The sequence below is a fragment of the Anguilla anguilla genome, chromosome 5, assembly GCF_013347855.1.
Source record: "Anguilla anguilla isolate fAngAng1 chromosome 5, fAngAng1.pri, whole genome shotgun sequence".
NCBI lineage: Eukaryota > Metazoa > Chordata > Actinopteri > Anguilliformes > Anguillidae > Anguilla > Anguilla anguilla.
This window is the reverse complement of record NC_049205.1, coordinates 57,793,398-57,817,357: the sequence shown is the minus strand read 5'-3', so window position 1 is coordinate 57,817,357 and position 23,960 is coordinate 57,793,398. Positions and strand designations below refer to the sequence as shown.

General features: G+C 46.5%; 1 long non-coding RNA gene across 1 annotated transcript in view; it reads right to left on the bottom strand.

The window, feature by feature from the left end:
• Positions 1–22,735, bottom strand: part of LOC118228142 — a 33,752-nt gene extending 11,017 nt beyond the window's left edge. The window contains exons 1-2 of the long non-coding RNA XR_004765415.1: positions 22,313–22,735; positions 12,982–13,072 (exon numbers count right to left, since the gene is read on the bottom strand). This is a non-coding gene — a long non-coding RNA (uncharacterized LOC118228142). The remainder of the gene's footprint in view (positions 1–12,981; positions 13,073–22,312) is intronic.
• Positions 22,736–23,960: the final 1,225 nt, after the last annotated feature.

The window sequence follows — 23,960 nt, the reverse complement described above, 5'->3', positions numbered from 1 at the left end:
TCTCTCTCTCTCTCTCTCTCTCTCTCTCTCTCTCTCTCTCTCTCTCTCTCTCTCTCTCTCTCTCTCTCTCTCTCTCTCTCTCTCTCTCTCTCTCTCTCTCTCTCTCTCTCTCTCTCTCTCTCTCTCTCTCTCTCTCTCTCTCTCTCTCTCTCTCTCTCTCTCTCTCTCTCTCTCTCTCTCTCTCTCTCTCTCTCTCTCTCTCTCTCTCTCTCTCTCTCTCTCTCTCTCTCTCTCTCTCTCTCTCTCTCTCTCTCTCTCTCTCTCTCTCTCTCTCTCTCTCTCCCGCCATCCCTTCCTCCCGTCGCCGCTCATTCCTGGGAAATTCGGTAGCCTCTCCCTCCTAATACATTTGTAAACGCTGTTGACTGTGGACGGGCTCCATGTTTACTCTCGAATCCCCAGCCGTAGCCCCGGGGCCCCGGCCCTAATCACCCGCAGCTGCGCTCACTTCTCCGCCCGCTTTCCTTGGCCGCCCCCTTCAAACGCCGTGGGCCCGCTCTCAACGTAAATTACAGATCTGTAACAGACTAAATAAAAAGGCAGATTGTTATTGGAAGCAACGCGGGCCCGCTGTAATAATGATATTCCGAGTTTATTTTACATGACAATTATCATTTTTCCTGGCGCGAGTCCAGGACTTGGAGAGCTTTTCCCTTCTCTCCCCTCCCCACTCCGCCCCTCCTCCCCTCCTCCCCCCCCACCCCCCTCCTTTCCTTCTTCTTCTTCTTTAGTTTCCTGCGCCCGGGTCTCGACTCTCTGAATGCGAGCGTTCCATTTCCTGTGATGTCAGCAGCGCTTGAGGAGGATGACAGCGCTAACCGCCCGCAGACCGCGTTCCAGACGCCGGCGTCTCCCCTGCCAGCACCGCGAGGCCTGCCAGCACCGTGCGCGCCTTTGTTTCGGGCTGCTGACTCAGGGAATATTTTAAATGCACACTGACTGCACACATCTTATTACCCACAGTTAAGTTTGACATTGTTAGTTCAAAACACTTCAGGATATGTAACAACCACCATTTTGGAAGGGGGGGGGGGGGGGGAGCAGAGATGGCATCACACCATTTTTGTTGACGGACACATTTTGAATACCTGGATTCTAATTCCAGGCCAGTCCCACCCTTCCCTGGCCTCCACGGAGGTCCCATTCAGAGTCGGCACAGTCACGGTCAGGAATTGGTCCTGACCGTGAGGCTCACCGCTCTGAAAGCTAGCGCCGCGACCGGTCAACCCGATCCAGGAGCCCTCGCGTACCGATCTGCGCCCATCTCCGCCCCCAGAACCCTCCTCCCGCCTCCCACGACTACCGTCCCCTTGGCAACCGACGCAAGTTCCTCTTCCTTCTCTTTGGCTGATAGCGAGAAAAGAACAGTCTCAGACTCTCAGCGAATAAAACACCGCCGCTCCCGTTGTTCGGGCGGATCCAGTTCTTCGCCGCTGACGTCACGCGCTCTGGCACGGTCTCACGGGCGGCGGCGGCGGCGGCATCGCGGTCAAACAAACTTTTTGCGCACACTGGCTCCAGTATGAGACCTCAGGAGTGAATGTGTGCTCCAGTAAGTGAGCGCTCTAATATGCTTCAAACCTCAACATATTATCGCTAAAACAAGCAAACCATTTAAGAGCTCCAAACAGAGTGACAGACTCCCCCAGCCCTCCATCAGTCACCGTTACCCCTCCGGGTCATGTGACCACAGTAGTGGTGCCCCAATCACAATGCCAGCAGAGTACTTGAAGGACGCGACACAGTTTCCGCAAAGTCTGAAATGCCAGAAGAGTGTAGAACTTAGCAAAAGGGCCTATACTGAGGAAACATCTAATGAAATGCCATGTAAAATGCACAATTACTCAATTTTTTCTTTTTCTTTCTTTTGCCAGAGTGGCATTATTTTATATGGAGTAAAGCCATCTCTGTTAAACTCCAGCATCGTTCCACTCTATGAGGGGCTTGGCTAGCCCCTGGCCAGAGAGGCGGTTGATAAACAGAGAGAGGCCATCTTTGGTTTCCCAGGGGCCAGTGGAGGACCCTTTAAATAAACCACACAGGACCCTTTAAATAAACCAAACAGCTCGGGCTTAAACAAGGGCTGCACAGATTCACTGAAAAAGAAGACCGATGTTTCCTTTCTGTAAACTCAATCCGCAGGGTTAGTGCAATAACAGACCCGAAAAGAGTGTGCAGCCAGTTACCCAACGAACACAAATACAAGGTTTTGGTCGCAGGCAGTTAAGCATACAGTACATACAGTAAAATGTCCAGTGTTCATTTTACTCTAACAGAGTTGATATGAATCCACTCTGGCCATACTGGACTCAGATACACTCCGGAAGAGTTAATTTAACTTTGAATATATAACGGTGTGGATTGGATTTTCCTCCCTAACTAAGAGTCACATTTGACAAAGATACCAATCATTTGTATTCCAGGACTCTCTCTCTGCTACTGGAAACACCACAGGGAGGACTGCAAATGGACCTTTAATGCAAACAAAATTCACCTCACGGTTAACGAACAAGTGTGTATGCCCCCTTCGATATACAGAAGCAAAGTCAGTAAAGTAGTTGTTTTTTTTTTTTTTGTTTTTTTTACACAGAAAAATAATGCTCGTTTCAAAATCCAATAAATGTACAGGAAGTTCAATACGCAAAATGGAGGTTAAAATTAACAATCGATGGTTTTACTGAGCACCTAGCAGACAAGGGCCTGTCACTACAAAGCACTCCCCTTTCCAGCTCTGCCTGCGTGAATCTAACCAAGCCGAACTGCACAACAGACTGCGGCTAGCTGAGAAACAGCCATCCGCGGCTAGCTGAGAAACAGCCATCCGCGGCTAGCTGAGAAACAGCCATCCGCGGCTAGCTGAGAAACAGCCATCCGCGGCTAGCTGAGAAACAGCCATCCGCGGCTAGCTGAGGAACAGCCATCGTGCGGCTAGCTGAGTAACAGCCATCCGCGGCTAGCTGAGTAACAGCCATCGTGCGGCTAGCTGAGTAACAGCCATCGTGCGGCTAGCTGAGTAACAGCCATCGTGCGGCTAGCTGAGAAACAGCCATCCGCGGCTAGCTGAGAAACAGCCATCGTGCCAGCCGAGCTACGTGCTAACGTGCTACGTGCTAATCCCTCTCGCTCATCGCCGAAGACACCGAAGGAAGACAGACAAAAGTTGGCAGGCTGTCATGAACGTTCAAAAAAATAAAATAAAAAATAAAAAATTTTTAAAAAGAAAAGTGGAAAAAATGTCGATTTTCCATTTGAGAGAATTTCTAAAAAGCGAACTTCTGGAACCTCGTGGTGGGGGAGGAGGCCGAGCGTCTCACGCCTGGCCGCCATAAATTAAACAGCTGTTTTAATTGCGGTCATGCTCTGTGGCTTCTGGCAGGACAGAGAGATCTATGAAACGCACATACCACATCTTCGCCCTCCTCTCCCTCCTCCTCCTCTTCCTCCTCCTCCGCGCACGCAGTACCACTGCGACCAAGCCCTAGCCAGTTAACATAAAGCCACGGAGTGATTAATTACCGGTCTGGCAGATATAAATACTTTGAGGAGGAGGAGGGAGCGAGGGGATGAAGAGGCCGGTGAGCGAGGCCCTTCGCGCCGCGGCGGGGTGCTTTCGTTCCCGCCGCCCGTAAACTAATCCAAACAAGACCCCGCCGCAGCCCCCGGCCCGCCACAGATACCCTTACACATACCCCCACCCTTAATATTAAACATATTGTTTTTTCAGTTTGAGTAGCCTTTAAAGAGAACCCGAACCCCACCTTTTCTTTTCAAAGACCCAGGAAGGTTTTTTTTTGTTGCTTTTTGTTTTTTTTTTAACGCCCGGTTACACTTCGCCGACGGGACGGGCTACCAGGCTGGCAGGCCGAGCCTGAGGCCTGAGACCCGGCCAAAAATAACGTCTCTCCCCTCCCACGTCCCATCAGGGTCTGACCGCAGGGGTCACGATACCTCTCGTGTCGGTGGAAACGCCACGTGCCCGCGTTCACGATTAATCCGAATCGCGAATCCCGCGTCAGGCCCCCGCGGGTTTTAAACCGCTCTGTGTCCCTGAGGGATAAACGGCCGGGCCCCTCCCAACCGCCACTCAACCCAACCACCCGCCGCACGGACACTCGCCTCTTCTGCCCAGAGTTCCTCTGCTCTGTACACGCCTGTGTGTGTGTGTGTGTGTCGGCACGGGAACAAGCCTGTACATCGATCACTGCATATCGTTTCACAAAGCCTACCACCTCGCATTTTACTCAAATTGCTGTTGTTATCGTTTACCGCATATGAGGATGATATATGGTAACACATGCGAAATATATTGGTTAACACATATTTTGTAATATATGGTAACCAAAATGCAGACGTCTGGAAATCTTCCCACGCCCCACTCCCAACCGAAGGATATTACGTCAGTGCTCCAATTAGCAGCTTTTTCAGGCTCAGTCAGGCCTTTTATGAGCAGCGAAGGTGCCAAATACCAGGCGAGCCACCGTCTCAAACGGCCCCCTTCCCATCCAAAACCCTTTAACTCCAATAACAACAACGCAAGCAATTCCTGCAATGCTGCAGGGAAAAAACATCCTGACTGAGCTCCCCCTGCTGGAGGGAATATGTAAAGGGCCATCGACGTGTTTACAGACCACGTCTGGCTGCGGGGGTGACGGTGCTGATGTTGGCAGCTGCTATGCCAACTATGGGGGTGGACGGGTGGGGGGGGGGGGGGGGGGGAGGGGTCAAGCCCTCTCTCTCTCTAGCTCTCGTTTTCCTTCTCTCTCTCATATTTGAGCAGAAAGCATAAAAAAAACCAGAGCAGAGCTGTTCTGTGGCTCACACACCCGTAGACCTCTACATACGGATATATTCATTTGGCCCACGTCGCAATTTTGAAGGTCAAATTTATGATCAGAACCGTTGGCTTGGCTTTAACTACAAAGGCCTTAAAGTGGGGAGCCTTCAGAGCAGGTGCGTGCAGTCACGGTTCCCACGGCGCCCACATCAGCGCTAGTTTTATTGCTAGCGCGCCGAAATGAAAGCTATTTTTGGCGGTAAACGGACGTGGGGTTTTTTCCTCCCCACCCCCCCTTTCTTAACTTTGGAATGTGCGGTACGTGGCTCCTGTAGCTTGCATGGCCCCAATGTGTTGTGTTCGTATTTGTTATTTTGATTAATATCGGGTACTGATGTAGATATTCTGTGTTAAAAAGCATTTAGCCAATTCTTTACAATTGGGTTAACCCAAAATCTAAGGTAAACTTATTACCTGCTTATTAACTGCTTACTACCAGTTTATTAACTGTTTCAAGTATTAAGTCACATTGAATCTCTCAGCAGTAACATGACAAAGTATTTTCTAACTGTGTACCATACCAAGGGCTTACAGTAAAGTCTTAATATTTGTCATAGGAAATCTATATTTACAGTATGAAAACCCATACCTATTGTTCCAGAGATGGCTAAGCAGGAACTTCTCATTTGTTTGTCCACTGTGAAGCTTACAATAGAGCAAAACAACAAACCAGATGCATATTACTTCACAAACTGAACGAATAAGCAAATGTTAATGAGCGTGTGACACACCAGTCCTTTGTCTGAAATTCATAAAATGTGCAGTGCAACACTGCAGCCTGGAGCGCCACCTGGTGGACAGGCCTGAGAAGTGCTGAGATTGCAGTGACATGTCTGAAGCCCACACCGGGCTCTTTCTGCAGCAGCGCACAGAGGGTGTTCTCACTCTGTACTTCATCCGGAACTTTCCAGGGCCCTGTTTTAAGAGACCAAACATGGGCTGGCTGGTAGCGCTCGTCTCCATCTGACAGTGACCGCTGTGGTAAACGACTACTAGTACAGCAGAAACACGTGCACACGCACACACACACACACACACACACACACACACACACACACACACGCACGCACGCACAGACACGCACACGGACACACGCACACACACACACACACGCACGCACAGACACGCACATGGACACAGTGGGTGCTCAGTGTGCCGCCCTCCCAAAATCAGTTTGCACAGAACAGAACGCATCGTTTTCTGCCTTGCCAGAGCATGGACAATGTGAATCACAATGTGAGTCAGTAATAATTCAAAGGGCTTAAATCTACAGTTTAAAAGTGAGGCCCAACACCGTGTAGCAATTAAAAGCTCCGCCGTAAAGATCAGCATCATTAGCAGGCTGAAATGGCTCAACATGGCTAGAGAAGAGAAGCGGAGGATCAGCTGTAGGATCAGTTTCCCCTCATACGATCAGTCTCCCTCAGGACTCCGATCCCCATGCAGAAACTGCACAGGACGCTCCTGAGCAGCGTGGGTTATGGGAATCGCACACGCACAGTGTTTAACAGCCAGGCTCTCTGCGGGAACAGTCTGACTGCTGACGCTGGTGCCCCACGAGGTCAGCAGTTCCGCCGTGCCCAATGAATAATTGAAGACCGGAGAATTCCCGATAATGCAATCGGCGGGAAAAACGGGAAGCAGCAGACCCAGGCCAGGAAAACGGGGGAAAAAAAAAAAAGGATGACGATGATGGTGACAAAAAAAAGGAAACGCAAAACAATCCAATACTTTGGTATTATCACCAACTCGAGCCCAAGAACTTTATTGCCTGGCTGTGTGAATTTATTTTTTTTCTTTCTGAAATCTCTGCGCTTGCATGAGGTCACAGGGTACAGAATTTAAGGCCTGGAAGGAGAGAGACTCTGTGATCACTGCAGTTATTTTTTTTGTGGGAAAGCCTGAAAAGTTCCGGACTCTCTGGGCTCTCAGCGCCGTACGGGCGTGGGGTACGCCCTGCCAACCCCTAAATTAGGGAATAGGAAAACAGGCCTACGGTACCAATTACAATCCCGTATTGTGGATCAAAAAGATGACAACATCATGAGCACATACAAAAAAGAGGAAGTTCCACGTCTATGGAAGATTTTCAGCAACTTTATTAAATGCAAGCGCTACAACTACGCACGGAGAAATGCAATACATATTTGCATTTGCGCATACATTTCACTGTGTCGCTATGGCGATTGCATTTAGTAAAGTCCCTGAAAATCTCCCACAGTCTCCTGAGTCTCCCAAATGTTGACCCCGTTTTGAGTGACCTGGGGACACGCACTACCCAGAATCCAACATAAACCCACAAACCACGCCCAGTTCAACATTAAGCCCACAGCTGTACCTCAAGCTTCACGACATCAGAGACGCTAAATGGCAGACACACACATAAATATCGCCAATGTTCTTTTCCCCTCTTTCCTAATCAATGGGCTTTACAGAAAGAACGTGTCATACTTTACCAAAAAAAAAATAAAAAAGATTTTTTATTTAATTACTCTGTGAAACACCCATTTCAAAAACGACTACCCGACTACACTGCTGGTACCCAACACCCCGCTCCACCCCCCCCCCCGCCCCAATCCCCCCCCCCCCCCCCCCACACCCCCCACCCCCCGAGTGTAAGCTGCGTAATTTAATAAGGCCCATTTAAGAGCGGATTTGATTAAAGAAATGAAGTCGCCGCCGTCCTCCCCGCCCACTTCAGCCCCCCCAGGATAAAGACCCGGTACTTTCGCATTACGAACGTGTCCAACAGAAATTAGCACCCCAGGACAAATTAATCCTTTCCGCTCAATCAGGCTCACAACAAGGGCCGCTACAAAAGGACGGAGAGGGTGCAGTCCCGCACCCAGGCGCGCTACGCCACGGCGCCAGTCACCTTCTTAAGCCTTTATGGTTCCCTTTTTTTAATTAAAACCCCTAAATCTTTCCCCTCACAGACTCGGTCAAAATCGAATGACTGATGTCTGGACACTTCGTCTCCGAAGCCTCGGCCATTTATTTTATTAAACCCTCTGCCTCCGTAACACGTCCCACGTTTAGAATTATGACACATTTCTTGTGTAATACTGTGAGAGTACAATAAATGAAACAGAACAGATAGATGCTGTGTTTATAGAATAGAACACTGTGCTTTAATATAATAAAAAAACTGCACTGGTCACCTAAATGTTTATGCGAGGCAAAATAACACCTTAAAAATCCCCCCTCCCCCCCTCCCCCCCCCCACAGGTCTGCTGAGCCCACGCAGCCTCACAAATATGGAAACACCACGCTGTCCGTCAATTCCCGCATCGCGGTGGCGAGGAAGAAAAAAATTAATAAATAAAAAAAATCCCTCACTTAACGGAATATGTACGCTGCAGCTTAAAGCTAAACACCTTTTCGGCCGCTGCAGTTTTCGAAGGAGCAGCATAATCCAGGCAATCAACGCCTGGAAATCATAGCCCGGGTCTCACATAGTCTTGTTTTTTTTTTTAATTTAATTTAAAGCATAAGTTATTGATTTGGGAATGAAGATCCGCGCCGTCTCAAGGTCAGACCCGCTCGCTGCTCATTATCGCAGCGCGTCCTTGAGAGCCCTGGCGTTAGGGGGCCGCCGCGCGGCGCGCAGCGGAGAAGGGGAGGAAGGGGAGGAAGAGGAGGAGGAGGAGGAGGGCCGTTTTAATGAAGGTGAATTTAATGGGATTTAATGTAGCTGTGGGGGGGGGGGAATGGAGCGGTAGAGATATAGAGTTTTAACAAAGGGGCTGGGGGAGCGAGGCGGCGGGGGCGGGGGCGGCGGAGGGGAAGAACTCGGCCCGTGTTCATTTTATTTATTTGGCGTCCGGGGTGGCTCGGGACGGGGGCGCACAGCGAGGAGCCGCGTCTGCGTGTTCGTTGTAATTGGGTCCCAGGAGTCAGCGGCAGCGCGGTGCTCTCCGGATTCCGGGCGGTGGAAGAAGAGGGGGGGGGGGGGGGGGCTCGCCGAACCCCACGCCTTGCTGTTCTCAGTCCTAATATAATCTCATATCATTTGGCCCCCTCAACCTTGACAGAATGCCGTCAGAGGTGCTGGCTCTCTCCCTCTGCCCCCCCCCCCCCCCCAACGTGCCAAACTAAAGAAACCAATTTACATGCCGACAATGAAGAAACGTCTAGAGGCGGGACGCCAAGGAGGCACACAATCAGTCTATAAACACGAACACAGATGCAGACACACACACCACACACAAACACCAACACACACACGCATGCGCACACACACACAAGCACACATACTCACTCATCTAAACACTGACACACACACATACAAACACAGACATGCACACACAAACCTGTGGTGCACTGTAGGTGCACTCATGCATCCACACAGACACAAATGTGCAGGCCTGTGTACAAAAAAGCTATTATTACACACCCTAACAAACACATTGAATTATTATTATTATTGCAACAATTACTCATTACTGAAATTGCAGATAAAAGCGTCTTTTAGTTGGGTTTTAATTAATAATACCGGCATAAGCCTAAAGTGCGTACACCCCTTACACCTATCTGTTTCCTATTAGCGTGCGAAAAATTCAAAATGTCTTTGCGGCTAGCGGCACTGAACGCCTGCGCGTTCCCATGCAGCTCCATCGAAAGTCATAACAAAGCCTTTTAAATCACATCGCGCTGCGCGGCCGGTCTCTCTCCTTCCCTCCCTCAGAACCAGCGCAGACGGATTAGGGGCAATGACTCATCCCGCACGGGGGGGCGGACTCTCATCTTTGTCTTCTCGCGCCGCAGGAAGCGGCTCGAGCCACACGCGACCTGAAGAGCCGCCGTGTTTAAGGACCGGGTCCGCTTTATTAATTATCCGCGCGCCGCGAAATGGCGAGCTGTTCTCGGTGAAAGGTGCGTGCGCTGCAGGGAACCCGGTGGAGGCATTCGGACCGGGGTGCGCGTCTCGCTTTCGCACGGATGATTCGTACAATGTGTGTTCTTTCCGCAAATAACATTAAAGAGCCCGCTCCTACTGCTAAACCCAATAAATATGTCCAAATGATAAAAAAAAATATATATATATATATATATATATATATATATATAATTTGTTTCATACCGTGCTCCCAAACCCCCATAGTCTATTGCTTATTCTGAGTGCCAACACTTGGTATCCAACAGAAGCTCCATCAGACCATAAATTTTGATGAGAATTTTAAATTGCGCATTATCGTCGGGCAAACAGCACAACTGTGCGCACTACCTTAACATTACTGTCATATTTCTCGAGCCAGCCCGGCCAGGTTTATGCAGGAAGCAAATCGCAGTTGCATCTTTGTTTCACCATTTTCTCAAAGGGCGAAGGTATCTCAAGCCAGCACCTTCGCTGTTTGTGCTGAATAATGCACTCCTGAATTTTAAATGTGGCACAAGTAAACATTTTGATGCATAATTCTGTGCGCGCGAGTGCGTGGATGTGTTTTTAACAAGGGACTGAATCCATTTTCTTTTCTTTTTTATTTTTAAAAGCGTGAGCACTGCTAAAAGGTCAAACACGGGGTACATAACTGAAGACATAGCAGAACCGTTAAACGTGGTACACATAAGCACGTATGCAGGCTAATTAATGTACAAGCATGTCCTACGCGTTCACTGATCGTTTGCCAAGTTCAGCATATGGCGAGCGCAAAGTTCCAGATGAGGGCAGCTTAGATTCGCAAGGTCTCTCCGACTCAACTTTGCTCGAAATCCAAAGGAGAGGAACAATGGCCAATCCGGTCAAAAGGGTCAGCGGTCAAACTGCCGTTTTGGTATTAACAAGACCAGGTCAAAACCTAGTATATGGCTGGACCGGCCGACCAATGGTGTAACTTCATCACTCAGTCACAGACATTCACGTTTGCAGGGCTGGCCCCGCTGTTGCGGTCCAGCCAAGAAGTATCTCCTCCTCTTTTTCTTGCTAGTTTTTAATTGGTCATTCTATAATAACATTTAATAACATTAATAACTGGTTCAGTTTCTACGTAGAAAACTCCACAGTCGGCCTTCTCTTATAATGCAAAAACACCGGAAGAGTATGTATCCTCTGCCTTTATCTTAGCTAAGCTTCAGTAAAAAATATTTGCAGAGACAAATACTATTTTTTGGATTCACTGGTACAAACAGCTGTGTTGTAGCACGAGGTAATTATTGTTTAAAAATGCCAATCTGGACAAACACACTTTAAAAAAGGGTTTAAAACCATCTTCACAGAAGAAAAAAAAAAAAACTGTCGACTTGCAACAGCTGAACACCCTGACCGTAGCAACCCCACCAATAAACCGTTATTTTCCCGCAAGTCAGCTTTAACTGCGGAAGAAATTAGGGAAGCCTGTCATATCTGGTTAATTTTTCATAATTACTAAACGGTCGCGATGGCAATAAAACAAGCCGCATTGTTCTCGCGTCTGTGTTTTCCATTTAATCCTTGACTTTCATTGGAGATGTCTGTAATCCCTCAAACATGACTAATGGGAAACATTAAGAGCGAGTTGGGGAACAAGTGGTTTTAATTAAAAAGCCGTTCACAGAAGGCGGGTTTTTATCATTCCTCTTGCCAGCGCGCATATGTTTTACTTTTTTTATTAGCAGCTATGTAGGTGCGCAAATCCCCAAAGGTGCTCCATGTTCTCAAGGACAGGGGCTCAAGCAACTTAAAAGTGAAGCGCTTAGTATTTAAACCACGTTTACTATGCCCTGAAGGTTTGCACGGCCCTCTACAACTTCTTTTTAAAGAAGTTAACATGTAGAAGGTGAACAGAAATCTCCTTAAAAACAGAACTGAGCAGAACTGCAAGAGGAAGATCGTGAAAACTATTTATATACAGTCCACAGTATTTAGGAGGTTGTATGCCCTACGGGCTTAATGAAAGAAATTGTTAAAACAGGGGGAGCGCCACATGAAAAACCGTTAAGGCCAGCAACGTCACACATTTTTACCACTTTTGACAGAGGGGAAAGTGGGGGGAAACGTCCATGACCTCGTGCTAACTGCACTTTCTTTCCCCTCAAACGTAGCAAACTAAAGTTTGTACGACTTAACCGGGATGCCATTTTTTTTTTTTTTTTTTAAGCGTACATTTGTGACACTATGACCCGCGACGTTAAAGCGTCTTACATCTGGGTGTAATCACTCTTAGCAGCTACAGGCGGCCGACTGTTCTCTGGTAGACATCATGTCCAGAAACAATGGACTGCGGTCGTGCGAACTTCAGAGAGCAAAGAACGTTTCCTCCGGATGGCAGCCAGACTAGTGCTAACAGAAGTCGAGAAAACGAAGAATGAAGAAAAAAGAAACCAAGTTATATTTTGTGGCGCAACTTATTTTTGGCTGGACCGCAACAGCAGGGCCCAGCCCTACAAACGCGAATGTCTGTGACTGACTGAGTGAGTGACTGAGTGAGTGATGAAGTGAGTGACTGAGTGAGTGATGAAGTTACACCATTGGTCGGCCGAGTTATGAAGTCACAGCAATGGTCGGCCGGATCACGTGTGTTAGGTCCATGTTTTAACCTGGCCTTGTTATACGATCTATGGATGCAACCCAGTTAGTGCAAGTCCAAATATAGGTGAAATCTACATGTCTAGAGGGGTGGAAATCTAGTTTTAGACATTTTGGCATAAATGGACAAGGATAACTCAATTTAGCCCTATTTTAGCTCAGGTTTTACCTGGATATAGCCTGGCTATGTCCTAGCCAGCAAGAAAACTTTCACATTTCAGCCAAATATAGCTGGGTTTTACCATATACCAAGACCAGTGGTTCCCAAAAACAGTCCTGGGGCACCCTGTCTATGCTGGTTTGCAAGCCACAATTTCAATCTCATTCCATGCAGTTGTTTGCAATATTGCACAATGAGCATAATATGAACATAGGAATTTTATTCTTCATGACATGCATAGCTGATTTCTGACATGTGGCTTAAGAGGGTAAATAATCCTTCTAAACAAGAAAAGTGTTTAAGAAAAAATCGCTTGTTAAAATCCTACGATTGTAATTGTGCTTGGAACAACAACAAAAAACAATCCTGTTATCACAGTAAGGTGGGGTGTTTTGAAGACGTGACGTGTTATACCGTGATTCGCATTCTACATAATAGGCTAATAACAGTTTCTTTTGGGAAAGTTACTGCAGTTAGCCTTACCTTTTCTTGAGGTGGTCGTTATCCCTTCCTATATCAGCTGTAGTTTGGAGAATTGGGGCCTCCATCTCCGCAAAAGCAGGTTGAAACCAATCTGGAAGGCAAACGAAGTAGCGTTAGCGGTGATAAAGATCATCAAGGAAGATTCCGTTTATACCAAGAGCCAAGCCTACTAAATAAACAGAGCTCAAAAAGCGAAATGGTACATTTCACAATTGATACCGACATTAGTCTTTTGTGTAGGTTCAGGTTACACCAATGCATTAGTATAATACATTCATATAATTAAATTAAACATATTTTTGTAAATGAGCGTGACAGACTTGCAAATATCCGTTGGGCTACAGTAGCAGAGAATCGCCCGCGAGCGTTTGGAACACATGAGATCTAATTGCAGGAGACCAATTGGCTGCTGCTCCAAGTATGAATATTTGAGCGTAGTAATATCTCTTCGCTACAAAACAAAAATGTCGCTGATTGATTCATTTGCCATATGTCACATTTGTACTAGAGTTATATTGGTCAGGGTTCGTCTGTGAAAAATGTCATTGGCAACTTGTATTCTTCTTTACATTTTTCTCACGTCAGATCATGAACAGATTGGGCTTGCTACAAACTCCGAGCCGTCAGAACTGTCCGAAAATAGTGCTTTGCGAAGTAAGCATTAACATATCGCATCGCCGGGTTGAAAGTACGGAGTGGACATCTCCTGTTAAAAGCCTTTTTTTTTTTTTACCGTTGTCAAACCGGTAAATGTTACCTTTCAAATCCTGTGCTGTTTCATGCGTCAGTTGTCTGTGGATTATTGGATATGGGTGATATTTACTGACAGCGGGCGTCCGCGCGCTTTACAGATTGTACGGCACTTCCTTCCGCCCAGTCGCCCCTGTTATAAAGGCTAACAGGGAAGCTGTGGATGAGAGGCCTGCTAGCAGCTCATCCCTTCAGTCCTGATGAACGCAAGGGGATGTTAGAGGCTAATGCTGACAGCAACAAGCGCACAGAGCCAGATCCGGCTGCGCACCCCGGGGGTGGGGGGGTGGGGGGGGGGGGGGTGCGTAGTCTCTCACTAAAGGGTCCTCGGCTGCTTGTTTATTGCTTGTTGTGGATTTTTGACACTTTCACCCATTATTCATTTTATACCCCCCACCACACAACGCACCTGGCACTAAGATTCTGAGAGGTCATGGTGCACCCCACCTGCCATGCTGCTGTCCTGGTAAAAGGCCGTGGGGTTCACGTTGATCCTGGGGGTTTTTTTTTTTTTTGGTTTTTTTGTTTTTGTAGGGGGGGGGGGGGGGGGGGGGGGGGGGGGGGTCGAGTGGGGGGTGTAGCCCTTCACGGCCCTGCCTCTCAAACTTTGGCGGCCCCCCTGACAGGCCACTCTCCTAGCGCACCCCCTCGGTGATGAATGGCCACCTTTCCATTCTTCATTGGCTCTCTAAATCATACGCCTGCCGGGGTTTTATAACCAATTTGAGCTGCTATTTCCCCCCAATCCCCCACCTTTTTTTTTCTTTTTTTTTTTTTTTTTTTGAAGAAAACTTCAAAGACTGTACTTTTCTTCTTTTTTGTTTTGCTAACAAAGAACACACAGGTCTCCATTGGGGTGGTGGATCTTTTTTTTTTGAGGGGGGGGGGGGTGGGGTGTTCCAGAATTTTGAATATCAGAGTGAAGTGTATGGCTGTTATCACTCTGGACACAGAAGTCTCTTTTTTCCCCTCCTGAAATGTACAGAGCCATCAGGTGCTAACTGTGAAGATTCCCCCCCACCTACTAAAAAAAAATCAGTATCTTAATTAGCACTGCAACCACGTCTTGCTGTATTACAAACGGTGTGCTCGGATAGCTACTGCGTAAGCCCAATGAGATCAGTTTGGTTTTATTACGTTTGCCCCCCTAACACATCAACATTGACTTATTTCGTACACCATGCCTTCATATACGGATTGAAAATCGTTCACGGTGAAATAATTTTATTTTCGATAGTCCGAAGCATGAGAACTCCTCTCAAGTCAAAATGGACCCCGAAACAACGGTGGAGAATACTTCCAAATCTCTTTAACCGAAAATAGTTCACTGATTGCAAAAACGAGTTCCAAAAAAATCTAATTTCAAATACATAATACTTGTGCATAATTAGTGGCCATAAGAGCATATTCAATGCTCTTAAAAGCTCAAAGTTCTGCGTGCATTTCATGACAAATTAGACCGTTTTCATAAAACATGAATATAATGATATTTTGAGCACATTTAACAGTAATTGCTGGTTTGTTCAATGAAAAGCAGCTTTTTTTGTAACCCCTAAATTGAATTGTAACTCAAAAAAAAATTATTTAAAAAATGGTGCAGATGAAATTATGCTGAAAAGGCATGTTCTTGAACTCCTGAAGAATAGGAGGGTGCAGGTAAGAGCACCAGCGGCTTTTTTTAAATAACATTACACAATTAGCGCTGGGCAATGGAGGCCGTGTGATAAAGGCGATCAAAGATTTTAATTGGAAAAAATCATCGGCAGAGAGCCGTGTTTTAGTATGCGTCCTTCACCGTCTGGCTCTCCACTGTACAACGCCTCTGTCTGGCACAGACGTGTGGGCCGGGACGTCCATGAGCTCCGCCAACTAAACAGCAGTCAAGGTCAGGCTGTTCTCCTCCCCCGATCCCGCGGTCCTACACAGTATCTACACACATCCTCCTAATCCCGCTATCCTACACTGTATCTACACACATCCTCCTAATCCCGCTATCCTACACTGTATCTACACACATCCTCCTAATCCCGCTATCCTACACTGTATCTACACACATCCTCCTAATCCCGCTGTCCTACACTGTATCTACACACATCCTCCTAATCCTGCTATCCTACACTGTATCTACACACATCCTCCTAATCCCGCTGTCCTACACTGCATCTACACACATCCTCCTAATCCCACTATCCTACACTGTATCCTACATGCACAAAAGCATGCACACACACACACATTCATGTAAACACACAAATGCTTGTACATTCATGCATACACATACATGCACACATGCATGCATACACAACCACTCACACACATATACACCCATACAGACACACACACACGTTTGCTTGTACTGTACACAAACTCATGCATACACACCCACACTGTCTCTCTCCCTCTCTCTCTGTCTGTCTGTCTCTCTTTCACACACATACACAGAAACTTGCTTGTACAAAATTTCATGCATACACACCCACACGTTCTCTCCCTCTCTGTCTGTCTCTCTTTCACATGCATATAAACACGCATGTGTACACGCACGAATACACACACGAATGCGCGCACGCACGCACGCATACACACACACACACTCTGCCCCAATCCCCTCTGACTCCCAAGGTTCCTTGCAGTGACCCTGCGTGTTATTGTCACAGATGTCCCCTTTATTGACACCCAGCTGCAGTCTGTAATGATGGGACTGACAGGCGGGAGTAAATCAAAGCCTTGCCCCCCCTACCCCCACCCCCACCCCCCCACTGTTCAGAGGGAGCCCGTGTAGACCGGTCTGCACCGGCTGGAGAGCAAACTGCACTGCTGCTCAAACTCCTCACAGGTGGGGAGTCCCGCTGGAGGTTGGCGGGGGGGGCGGGCGGGCGGGCTCCTTTTGGGGGGGGCGACGCCCCTGCGGTTCAGCTCTTAACGACTTCGCGGGAATAACCGCGCGGCTCAGCCAGCGGTCAGCCAGCGCATGCAGGCCGCCAAGATATCAGGCCCCGGCAACGGGGGGGTGGGGGGGGGGGGGTGGTTGCCATATGTTTCTCATGCTTCAGAAATAAGTCAATTTCTATTCAAATGCTCCTCTGTGTGTGCATGTGAGTGTGAGTGAGTGCGAGTGTGTGCGAGTGGGTGTGTGTGTGTGAGTGGGTGTGAGAGTGTGTGAGTGGGTGTGAGAGTGTGTGTGTGTGTGTGTGTGTGTGTGTGTGCAAGTGTGTGTGCGAGTGGGTGTGTGTGTGTGAGAGTGTGTGTGTGTGTGTGTGTGTGTGTGTGTGCACGCATGTGTGTGTGTGTGTGTGTGATATCATGTGCGTGAGCGCAGCCGGTCCAAACCCTAATGATTTAGTTTAAAGTTAAATATATCTGACTGCTCTGACTGGAAAATTATAAATGCGCCGTTAAGTACTGCAGACTCCTGCGCTTTTAATAAGTGGCGGTAACATTATTTATTTATGATTGCTTAATAGTCCAGCCATGCATTACAGTCAAAAGTGTCCTGAGCGGCCAAAATCAATGGTGCTGCGCCCTCATCCACTGTACAACTTCCTTTAACTTACAGAAACCCTTACCTTGAAATATTGCGGTACATTTTCAAAAAGTAACACTGATTGCAGTAGACAGTCGGGCCGAACTTGTTCCAGCACACCTGTGGAAACTAAACTCTGTAATGAGGACGGTTTGGGGTTTCAAATCATTCCCGCATCCAGCTGTGCTAGTTTTTGACCCCAAATGTACTGGAGCATTTGTTTGACAATCATGACCCCCGGAGTCTTTGACACGCCGCCAATTCGGCATGACCTTCCCCGTCGACTTTATTTGGGTAATACCTAGAATTCCCATTTTATAACTTTCCCCTCCAGTGGGCTTAAAAATTTGCCTGACTTTTTACTCACACATACGCTGTACTTTGTCTCCCTCTGGTGGTTGAGATACAGAGTACACTGTATTTGTGCATTTCCACGTCAAGCATTTCAGATTCATTTTAGTTGTACATTACATTAACATTTATGCATTTGCATTTATTATAGTTTTTACAGGGCGTAGCCACTCATCATTTCACACATCTTATTGAATGGCCCTCGAAAACTGCCAATGACATTTGTTTAATGCAGAAATATATCCATTAAAGGGATGCTGCTTCAATTTATAATCCCAAAGATGAATTCCTTCCGTTTTTTGGCTGCAGAGTCTGAAGATCATTGGTGCCCAATCTTGTCTAAAATGGACCGCACGTTGTGTTTTAGCCAGGCACTCAAGAAATTAGTCCCATTACCCAAAATATTATGGGCATTACTTCCATAAAACTTTGGGTTTTTTATATGGCATGCAATTTTGTATAATTGGCTTCATAATTGTGTTTTTGTCATACAGCTTCTGAGCTGCACCCAGGTGAGTTTTTCCAACAACAAAAAAATAAATAAATAAAGAAAGAATAAATAGCGGGAAAGCAATTCACCTGAAAGGATCTTGAGATATTACCACACTGCCATTAAAGTAAGAGTATCGTTTAATTGTATTATCTTTCCGTGCGGAGATGTTAATGCAAAAAGCTGCTCTGCTGTAACTGCAGACGGCCGTAATATAAGGACAGTAATGGATGTTTTGTCCACAGAGCGCCGTCTGCGATTTACCTTATTTCTCCACCGTCAACCCGGACGTCTGATTTTTATAGATGTCTGGGAATTCGCTCTCTTAAACAAAGAAGCCGTACTTAACGGGGAACCATCTCCGCAATGAACTGCCTGTCCCGGGTTACTGTGTTTATCTTCTTCCCCGGACGCCAGTTCAGAATCGAATCCAACAACACATTCGCTCAGCGTCTACGGCCGAAAGTATTTCAAAAAATTAAAATAAAAAAAAGAATGGCCGCTAAAAAAAAAAGAGTTTAATAAAGTTTTGGAACAAAAGAAACCAGCCGATGTTATAAGCATTATCATAAACTCGAACAGATTTGAGCAGCTCTCCCTCGTGAGGCGCGGTGACCTTCGGATGAGGCTGGTCACCGTTGCTCGCAGCGCGGGCCTGAAGGCCGGCAAAACATCATTGACCCCAGAGAGGCGCTCAAATTAAAGAAGACTGCACCCGCCATTATGTTCACTTTAAATTGGTTCCAGAGAGGCCTTTTCTTACCCCCTTAACCTCTGTTTTGATAAGAATTGAAATTATGAGAATTCTTCTCCTCTTTCTCCTTTTCCTTCGTATTATCATTACCATTATTATTATTTCCAGTAGATGTAGTATTAGTAGGCCTACTAGTACGAGGAGGAGCAGTAGACATAGTACATTATAGTAGCGACAATACTATACTATTATGATAAGAAAACTATAACAATAGTAATACCAGCAGTACGAGTACTAGCAGCAGTAGTATCAGTAGCAGCAGTAGTAGTAGTAGTAGTAGTAGTAGTAGCCATAGTAACAATAGTAACGATATAAAGCAGCAGTAATAGTGGGATTAGTAGTGGTAATACAGACACCTATAGAGTTAAACCAACTGTATGTAATGTGGAGGGGAAGAAACAGGTGATGTCACCCTGGTCCTTTCCTGGGCTTACAGGTTTGGAGGGTGTCGAGGTAAATGTCCAAGCTGGACAGTAGGGTAACAGAAGCAGCACTGCAGCTAAACAGCCAGGAGTAAGGGCCCATTTTGGGATTGGAAATATGCCCACCCATCCCCTCAGCATCAAACCGTAGTGACAGTAATGTGAGGTTTCATCAACCTCGTGGGTGGAGCTACAGCGAGCTGTCAATGCATGACTTTAATTTCAACCAATGAAAAGGCACTGCTCACCACAGGAAAAATAGGGGGGGGGGGGGGGGGGGCTGGTTTAAATCATTGAGTCTTCTTTCTCTACAGCTCCATATTGGAGGGCCAAAAACACACACTGCTTTCAGACTATGGGACCAATGTTGGTGCGTCCAGAACTAATTTGTAATATGGCCATTAACTGCAGACATTATCCAGCTGGTGTGTGTTTGTGCCCACGCGCGTTTGTGAATGAAAGAGAGAGATGCATGTGTTTATTTTTTATTTTACAATAGCATAGGCTCTCATATGTTCTATAGCTAAATTCCACGGCCATTACTTGCCAGTGTTGGCAAACCTAATTCAAATTCTGTAATAATCCTCGCGAGCCTGTAATTCTGCCCACGGCTTGTTCCGCAGATATTAGGGGGAGAGGAGATAGCAGCAGCATTGACGGGTCTTGCCCTGTAGAAAATCACCCGGGTGGCAAAAGCGTTATAATCTCTTAATTCAATCCAGCATATTTTCGACTTTCAAATTTCATCCTACCTCTTTAAAAATGCGACAGCTTCTCGTGCAATTTCCACTATCCATATATTACTACACCGAAAGCGTGTGTATTAAGTCGGGCGACTCATTTCAGACAGTGCTCGTGCCACTGGACAGCGACGGGGCGCAATTTAAAACAACACACAGCGGGCGATGGAATTAGAAACGGAGCCCACGGTGTAAAATTAGCCCGAAACGGCGGTGGACTTTTGTTCCCGCTTCTGTGCAATAGCAGTGACCTGTAACTACTTAAATTAAATAGGGTGTTTGGGGAGTTTCTTCCGCTATGTAATCAGCGGTAACGCTCCTCCGAGGCCAATGAGTCTCAAATCGGTTACAGCGCGGCAGCTAATATCTCTGCCCGTTCCCCTGGTTTATTGCCTGACTTTCATCCGCCATTGATCCGAGGATAATTCACATCCTCTTGCAATCAACACTCTCGGTTTCCCGGAGCCGGGGTGGGCAGCGGTGGGCTATGAGCAAGTTCGTTTTTCATTAAAGTCACAAAGCCATGCCTTTTTTTTTATTTCTTCTAAATATATAGGAACGCTGCCCCCAAATGATTGTTGCTGTAATTGTTTATCCGCTAGGCGGACATATCCACCCGGTGACGCTGAGGATCATTCGGACCGATTTGTTTAATCACAAAGGATAAAACCACTTCTTTGGTTTAACATCACACTCTCAGAACATATTTTTTAACACGCCTTCATGTCCAGTTAAGGACAGTACATTTTAGGTTACTTTCAACATAGTCCGTGTTTTAAAAAAATTTTTAATTTAATAAAAAGTCTCACTTTTGTGACACAAATTGTAAATATGTAACACAAAAGTTATAACTTCGACACAAAATGTGCTTAAAGTAACAATACATATACAGTATATATATAGACTCACTTATTTTACAGTTTATTCACCATTATAATCCAGGTAAAGTCCCAGCCATGACTCACATGCTGCCTGGTAATGCACTAAATGTTACAGCAGTAATAGTAGTGGGTGTTTCATAAATCCAAAAATGGGTGGGGCCATGAAGAGCCGATGTAAACTAATGAGGTTTTGAACGATTTTGATTGGTTAACTGGAGTCAGGGATCGACGGAATCTACATGGCTACACTCGCTGTGCGGTCCGGGAAGCCCGACATTCCAAACACTGCCGCGGTGCCTGGTGGGAGCCATGATTGTCATACGCGAGCCGCGGCATGTCCCTTAACTGTCAAGTAAAAATTTGAACAAGAGCAGGGTTCTCTTGCATTAGCTTGACTGACAGAACCCCTGGTGCTACAGAGCCTGCCTCTCTGCTGTCATAGGCCAATAGGAGTGCTCCGTCTCTGCAGACTATACCTTTGGGAACCACTGTGGAACATTCAATCGCAGGTTGTGAACTCAGCAAATTAGCCAGCATTCTCAATCGCCGGCTGTATTCTCCCTCTCCTAGTACCGTGTCAGAAAACCTGCCTAAAACAAAAACAACCTGCAATCCGTACATCATTTGACGGAGAAGTGACTCCCACTTTTTTTTGGGGGGGGGGGGGGAGACTCCGGAATGCAGCATAACAGGCAGGAGAGAAACAGCACTTCATTGCTGCACATGTAGGCTAATTACTCAGTTTAGATTTCGATTTTCGAACAGCGTTCAATTCGCTAAATGCCAACCATACATCCCTCTTCCTACTGGAAAGGAATGTACAGTAATTAGACTAACGATTGTGGCCCATCTAAAAAGACCCATCGATGTACTTAATGCTATTAAAGTTTTACGAGGTGTTCAATAAAAACGAGAAGTATCTAATCGCCATCCAGCGACACAACATTTGTGTGTTTAAAGGATACTACAAGCAACATCAGCAGGTATTTTCATCTGCGCTACACCATTCTCTGTCGGACACCGTACTTGCTTCTAGTATATCAGCGCGGAGAAAATTGCCAGCGTATTGTGAGCGCATGATCAGTACATGATGCAACAGCGCCTCCTGTTGGTGGAATCGGGGACACATATCATAGAATTCGGTGGACTCCCTACGAATAAATCAGTACAATTCCTTGTTGCTTTGTGCTAGATTAGAAAAGTGCATACATAATTGCTTAGCATGTTTTTTATGTTGTTGTTTTGTGCAATGTGCAGACGGTTTTAATCACACTGACTTCGCTCAGGTTAAGTGATAACATTGACAGTCACATATATGAAATGCATATTTACATGTATGCATTTCATATTTAATTTCAACCTCCATTTTGCTTGCGGTAGAGCCTACTTTACTGGCATTCACCAGATGCCCCCTTCTTACCGGCGGAGAAGATGATGTCCATGTAGGGTTGGACCAGCACTGCTTCTAGGCCGGCACTGTTATGTCCTGCTTCTCCTTTCCGTTGATTTGATTTAGTGAAAATCAAAACGCACGCGAACAAATAAGAAATAAGGAAAACACAAAATGCACGCAATGGCGAGGCAGCACTCTGATGGAGAGGATTCGGCAGGTGTTTCCCCAAAGAGCCCTTCCCACAAACATGCCGTATCCAGACACAGAAAAAAAAACTGTTTTAACAAAAATAGCTTATGATGGGAGTTACTTCTCCAAAAGGCCGCTAGGCACACAAACCCGTCTGTAGGTCTCTAATTATGCGACACGGTTCCCAAATTGCGCAATATGAAATAAACAAAAATGCCTCCTCAGCTCAGTCCGTTCTGCTCTTTAAATTTTCCCGCACAAACTCAGTTTAACCCCGCCCCTTCCGGACGGATGGTCTTTTAAACCTTCAGGTGAGGGGAGGTACTGTTGCGCGTTGTTCATGACGCAGTGCGTGCCAAATCAAAGAAACTAAATATAAGCAAAGCATGTATGTTTGAAGTGAGTTGGTGACCCTATCCTAACAACTGGTATAATATAACTACTACTGGACAGATGTACTACTACTACTACTGCTGGACAGGTATAATACTACTACTGGACATATGTACTACTACTACTACTACTGGGCAGGTTTAATACTACTACTAGTACTGCTGCTGGAAAGGTATACTACTACTACTACTACTACTACTGCTGGACAGGTATAATACTACTCAGAGGTGGGTAACCCGGCTTTAAAGAGTAAAAAGACTGACCATGTATTTTCTCCACCACCATGCACTAAACCAGCTGATTCTAATTAGCATAACTCTTCAGCATGATAGGAGACCTAATTATTGTAATCAGCTGGTTTAGTGCATGTTGGTGGAGCAAATACATGGTCAGTCTTTTTACCCTTTGAAGCCAGGTGATCCACCTCTGATACTACTACTACTACTACTACTACTACTGCTGGACAGGTGTAGTACTACTATTGGTGCACACTACTACTAGTACTACAAGTACTGTCCTTTTGTAAGAAGGCCTGAACTATGCACAGGGTACAAGGGTCTGTCAGCAACCCAGTCTTAGCTGTGGCTCACCTCTGCCTGACCTATAACTATTACCTCACCAGTTTGGGTTGGACAGATTGCCCTCTCCCTGGCTGGACAATGCAGAGGGGAACCTCCCCCTCTTCACGCCAGTAGCTGCATGTATTTACACTGGGCGAGTTTGCAATGCGTGCGATTCCACATTCTGAGACCCGTTTGTTCAGCTGGTTTTTTAAAATTTTTTTATTTAACACAGGTAAATGAGGTGGAGCCGGCATGCTCGCTCGCTCGGGACATGACAGCGATTCTCCGGCAGCGATTCCAGTCCGAGCTCACCACCGGGGGCGCCGAGTCTGCACCACAAACGCCGCTCCTCCTCCTCCTCCTCCTCCTCCTCCTCATGCCCCCTCCTGTTCTCTGTCTGTCTCTCTCTCTCTCTCTCTCCTTGGAAAAAAAAAAAACTTTCCAAGTCTCACCTTGTTCTGTGGAAAAACTACCGATATTTGAAAAAGGAGCCTTGGAGAGCTGTGAGAGGCCGGCCAGGCTTTGGGGTT